Genomic DNA, 6,714 nt, shown 5'->3' with positions numbered 1-6,714 from the left:
TCCACTGCCAGCTGTGGATGCCTCTCCATCTTATGCTTCCCTTATTTATGTATCTCGGTGTTTCAGGCCCAACCCTACCATAAAACGAAAACCTGGGCAATAGCAAATTCGTGCTTTATTTACTAAATGGCGCTATAACACAAGGGCGAGAGATGTGTCACACAGCAATATCTTTGTAAATCCCACTGCGTTACTGTTACATTGGTATTTGGATGGGAACACCCACCTTGCATACATTAATGACTGCGTCACACAGGCCAGTGCAGCCCTTCCACCACGCAAGGCACCAAAAATGATGCAAGCGGCCTACTATACCACTTTGACTTAAGCCTTGCGTTGCCTTGGGCAATACAAGGGATTACTAGATCTGGACCCCAGTGACATCAAACAACTTTTGACTTCCAAGGACACTGCCTAAACATCACATTCAGATCTGGGATCTCATCTCAGAGGCACAACCTGACTTATGTTTCTTCACCGAAACTTGGCTAAAGCCTCACACTGCCCCTACCATTACATTGGGAATACCGGAGGGATATAAAATTATCTGCCAGGATAGACCCATAAAAAAGGGAGGTGGCTTAGCCATTGTGCACAAGGATAGCATTATGGTCTCCATTCTCGAGCAATATTGCTCTGCAAAGATTGAGATGTTGGTTTTTAAAATCTATACCTTGCCTAAATGCTTTGTGAATGGTGCTCTGATCTATCGCCCTCCCGGACCCATGAACAATTTTTCCAACATGTTATTGGAATTATTGGCCCCCCATGTTAATGGAGATAAAGACTTTTTACTATTGGGTGATTTTAATATACATGCTGAGTTACAGGAGGAAAAAGAAACCCAGGATTTTTTAAATGCCCTTTCTTCATTGGGATTCCTGCTCCGTAATATTGGACCTACCCATAGGGCCGGACATACTCTGGACCTCATCTTGTCCAGGTTTCCCGGAATTGAGTGCTCTGCCCCTATCGTAAATGTATGGACTGACCATTTTACGTTAGAATTCTCTATTCCTGAGATAGGACCTATTCCTAAAAGATCCACTCAGATTCCTATTAAACGGAGACAATGGCACAAGATAACTAGCGAATCTCTGAGGGATGCCTTCTCTATTCAAGATCATGTCACAACGAACGATATCGATGTGGCACTAGAAAATTATGAAAAGGCAGTAACTATTGCCATTGAACATATAGCTCCATTGAAAACCTTTAAGACCCGCCCGACCAAAAATCAGGAGGTGTGGTTCTCAGAGGATTTAAGATCCATGAAACGGAGTACTAGGAAATTAGAGAAAATCTGGCGTACATCCCATCTGGAGTCAGATAAAGGGAAGTATCAGACGGCGCTAAATTCATATCATAAAGCTATTCGAACTGCCCGCAAACAACATATTTCCTCACAATTAGAGGCGGTAGGAAATGCGCCAAGGATACTCTACCAGATACTGAACTCCTTCCTGAAGCCGGCAGCATGTGAGAGTGTTGACACTTCATCTCAACAACTTTGTGACGATACTGCCAGCTTCCTCACGAATAAGATCGATACCATCTATGAAAAGATTCATGCCTCCATAGCATCCATTGGACATGTTATCTTTCCCACTGTGGTCCCAGCGAGTAAAAAGGTCCTCGCCCCCACCTTCACTAATTTTCCTAACATCACTGTGGATGAAGTGGAGGGACTCATTACAACTATAAAAAGTGGGAGCCCCATGGATCAGCTTCCACCGAGAGTGATGATCTCAGTGAGGAGCATATTGGCACCAGAAATCCAAAGTTTGGTCAACCTCTCTTTGGACACAGGATGTGTCCCTTTAGAGTGGAAGAGAGCCCAAGTGCGACCCATCCGCAAGAATACCGCCACTGCATGGGCTGACATGACCAATTTGAGACCTATTTCCCTCTTGCCATTCTTGGGAAAGCTCATAGAAAAGCATGTCAACAAGCACTTGTCCAATCACCTGGAACATACTGGTGCACTTGATCCATCTCAGTCGGGCTTTAGACCAAAATACAGCACGGAAACAGCATTGCTGTCAATTACCGATGATCTACGCATGCTCCAGGACAAAGGAACATCAGCTGTCCTGGTGCTGCTAGATCTATCGGCAGCTTTTGATACCATCTCTCATGAAATTTTGGTTGAGCGCCTGACTGAGACTGGACTAGGGGGCACGGCACTGGCTTGGCTAAAGAGCTTTCTTCTGGATCGAACCCAATGTGTCACCATGGGAGATTTTCGATCCAAGGAGACCAGGATTACTAAGGGGGTGCCACAGGGCTCTTGTTTGAGCCCCACATTATTCAACATCTATGTGGCCCCCCTGGCGAACATCCTGAGAGCCTTTGGCTTTTGCCCAGTGTCATATGCTGATGATACTCAGCTGCTCTTTCCCTTTGACCATCTAACTCCAGAGGTATTACACTCTTTCTCTGAGGGGATGAGAGCAGTTTCCCAATGGATGTCTTTGAACAAGTTGCAGTGCAACGTCTCAAAGACAGAGGTTATGCTCTTTGGTGAGGCCAAAATCTGCTGGGCTCCTGACTGGTGGCCTTTAGACCTAGGCCCAGTCCCTGATCCTAAGCAGATAGTTAAGAACTTAGGGGTCCGTCTGGAACAAGAACTCAGCCTGAAGCAGCATGTCACCAACATTGTAGGGTCCTGCTTTCGAACTATAGGGCTTCTACGCCGAGTTTTTCCTCTGCTTCCAGACACTATTAGAAAGACCCTGGTCCAGGCGCTGGTTATCAGTCGTCTCGACTATTGTAATGGCCTCCTGTTGTCAGCCAATGAGGAGGATTTGGACAGGTTGCAGGTTGTGCAGAACACTGCAGCTAGGCTGGTGGTAAATGCTCCTCCCAGAACACCATCAAAACCTCTTCTCGCCAGGCTTCATTGGCTCTCCATCCGGCAGAGAATCACCTTTAAGATCTGTTGCACGGTACATAAAGGTTTTCATGGTTTGGGTCCCTCTTATCTCGCAGACAAGTTTGTGCCGTATGTCCCTTCCCGTGCTCTACGGTCCAGTGATCAATTGCTTCTTGTGGTTCCTAGGATCAAGCGGGCAAGGCAAGGGGGTAAGGCTCTGTCGGTAAGGGGACCAAAGATTTGGAACGGCCTCCCCCTCCAGCTTAGGCAGCTTGAAAATCATCTGGCCTTCAGGAAAAAGTTGAAGACGTTTCTGTTTCAGGTCTAGCTTTACAGGTTTCAGAATTGGATTACAGTTATATAACTTGTTCCCTGGTAGGTTTGGCAGTCATAAAGCGCGGAGATACTCCCCTGGGAGTCTATTCAAGCGCTCTATAAACTCGCAAAATAAATAAATAAATAAATCATAACTGGATCCCTTCTTCCCATCCTTAACTTCCCAGTAGCTTTGTATTTGCACCAGAGGCGTCTTCCCTCACTCTTCTAATTAAAACCGGATTCCAGTGATATCCCTAAGCCTCGAGTTTGATCAAGGGTGCAAGTGTGCCCACATACACTTTTAGAAAGCACCCATGCCTCACAAAGCAAACAATAAAGATAATGTTTTGAATTGAAGTGTGGCTGCCTGCTCCGTCTTTCTGCCAGTTGCTATAGTCCAGCGACCCAATGCCCACAACTAGTGAATATCAGGTCAGAGGTGGGGTCCCCCATAAACCAAAGATGGCATGCACCCAGGGAAAACCCTAATCAATTCCACAGATAGATAGCTGCACCACAAACAAGTCTGAAATAATTGGCTCCAATAAAACCTGTTTGGCCAAAGATTCACGTTCACCAGAAATACCACAAAGCTAACTACCACATGTAGATAGGCACGCTCAACGAATCACGACATAACAGGTCACCACAAGCGGCAATCACACGCTCCTAATTGCCAGACATCTGGACACATACACACTGACCCACACTAACTCTCCCTGAGGCCGAGGGCCATCTGTGTCCTTATCAGATGCTAGAGTTTGTTAATGTACTACTGAGATGCTCTTTGGGAATGTAGACTTTTTTTACTGTACCTCATGAACTGTGTAAATTGAACCCCAAAACGTTGTACATCGAGAAATTTTGAGCAGACACGTTTTGTCCAGGCACTCCCAGCCGCATCGTTTAATTAAACCAACTTGTTCCTGTTTTTCCAAATGCCTCTTGCCTTTTCATTTATTTAAGGTACATTCATATCCGTGCAATACAATTACTCCGTTTTTTAACAGTTTTTTCAGTTGATTTCAAGGGGTTTTTTACACTATATTTTCAACCCCAAGTGTGCACATCCTTCAGGCAGATCCTGTACCCAACCTTCAAGGGGTGGTGGAGCAATCCCGCTGTGCACTGCCCAACCCACTGTAAGCACAGATCCCCTGCTGTGTGCAACGGTGTGAAGCAGGGCATGGCTAATGGGCCTGGCCCAGGCCTGAGCCCTGCATCTAACCTGCTGTGACCGCACAACTGTGACTGACAACACCACCCCACAACTGTGCATGAACTTTGGCTTGCCTCTATCTGTCAATTATTCTCTGTTTCTCTCTTTTCATCTCTTTGCGTCACACCACAAGACTTTTTATTTACCTTTTATGAAAGTTGCAAATTGAATCCGCTTTTTTCACAAAATGGTGGACAAACCCGCTGTTTAAATTAGTGGCCAGCACACTCATGTTTTGCTCATGAATCATGCCTTTTTTCTGTTTTTTTTCATGGAGTGATACTCAAGTTGTCTATGATTCTGGGTCTCCCGAACACACCCCTATGTTCCGACACATTTCATCATGAACCCTACCATTGCTGGGAAATATGTTTTTCCACAGCGAAAAAGTCGCTAACCTGATTTGATTCACAATTTTCAAGATGTCAAAACATATTCTACCTAGCCCTTTACCAGTCAATCACATTTGTCCCAAAGCAACCCCTTCCTCTTTGTGAATGGTGAAAAAACATTTCTTTAAGGTAAGCACTTAAATAAATGTTGGTAAACATTTTCATTTTCTATTTTTTAAACGCATCCTGTTTTCCTTTCAGGAAAATGGCTACATTTGAAAACAAAGATTGCTTTGTTGAAAATCAATCATGGTGTCCTGTTGGGGTCTACTGACCCCAACAGGACACCATGCCTGTGATTGTAGCCAATCATAGTGGGTTGCAAGTTGCTATCTACCTTATTAATATTTATGAGGTAGGTTGAATTGTGACTCACTGCAATCTGGTATTTTTGATCGGTCACAAAATAAGAATGCATTTCATAATAGTCAGTGGAAAAATTGCAAACACTTTTATCTAATGCATTCTTTGTACATGAGGTCCTATGTTACTCAATTAAATTTTGGTGAATGTTTTTATTTTCTTTCTTTTTTAAATAACACATTCATAAAAAGGTTGCCAGGACTCGCATTAACGCATCAAACTGACTCGATCAAGCCAGACCCAATCCAAAATGGCCTTGATAAGGCTTTGCATCATTGCGCATGTTGTGCACAGTACACAGCTGCCTCCCAGTGTTGATTTGCGTCAGATTAAATGACTGGCGTCAACTTTGAAGGTTGTGGCCGCGCTCAAAGTATACTTTCAAAATGAAAGTTATTGAGCCTCAATTCATCCATAAAACTGGTCACATGTACAACTTTTGAATTCCAAATTATATATAATTTTTATTAATAAAAAAACAATTTGAAAATCGGTATCTATTCCCATTAAAAACTCCAGAACAAAACACAAATCTCAATTATCCCATTAATTGGGATTATTTTAAAACTTTGAGAAAAAAAACAACAATAAACTAACAAATATGGTTTTTATGCTATTACCAACTCACAAATCACAGTATCTGAAAAACATATTCAAACAAGCAGTCTCACATCAGAAACAAAACTCAGTGCGAAGGGTGCTTAACAGACCCGGAGCAGCAATGAAAAGAGGAAGTTCTGGGTTCTCAAAATCTTTGATGTCATTTTTGGAGTTTTAAGTCTGGCGCTGTGTTTAGCTTAAAGAATTGCATGGAGTAGTAATAAAAAGATTATATCAATGAAATACATTCTTGACATTAGGACACATTTAAAACATCATACTTTTCCTTAGATTGAATGATTTTAAAATATAAGTTGCAGTATAAAAACAGATATCAGGCTCTTGCATGGTAAACAGCAGACTCATAGCAGCATTTTTAGTTAAAGTACAATATTTTTTAAACAAGGGTTTAAGGAAGGCAATACGGAGGTTCAAATATAAGACACAAATAAGGAGAAAGTGCAAAGTGTTCCGTTTAGTATGTCCATTGCATGGGCACGGGGTAGTGGGATACTTTTTAACACAAGGAAATGCTACCAGATGGTGGACAAGGCCTAATCTCATTCTTGTAAGAACGAATCGATGTGATGGCCTGGTGACCTGACACAGATAGGCCTGGAACCCCTCAATTTCTATATGAGAGTAATAGAACTGGCAAGTTGTCAGAAGCTCACTCCTTTTTTCACGGTCACAGTTTTTCTCCCGGAAAAACATATTTTTCAGTTCAATCTTAGGAATTTCTATCATTCCATTGGGGTTTTCCGTTATATTTATATTACATAGGTCTTTGAAGGTTTGCGCTATATAGTTGAGCCAAGGAATCTTTAAATAATTGTCTAATCGAAGACAATCTTTGATAATGTTTCTGTTAAATGTAGTCTCTTCTTTCAACCATATAGATCTCCATAACAGTAATGGTCTTAACCCAATTAGATCTGTCAGGTAAT

This window comes from Lissotriton vulgaris, chromosome 10 (genome assembly GCF_964263255.1).
Source record: "Lissotriton vulgaris chromosome 10, aLisVul1.2, whole genome shotgun sequence".
In the NCBI taxonomy this organism is placed as follows: Eukaryota; Metazoa; Chordata; class Amphibia; order Caudata; family Salamandridae; genus Lissotriton; species Lissotriton vulgaris.
The sequence above is the reverse complement of the archived record's forward strand: the minus strand, read 5'-3'. Positions refer to the sequence as shown.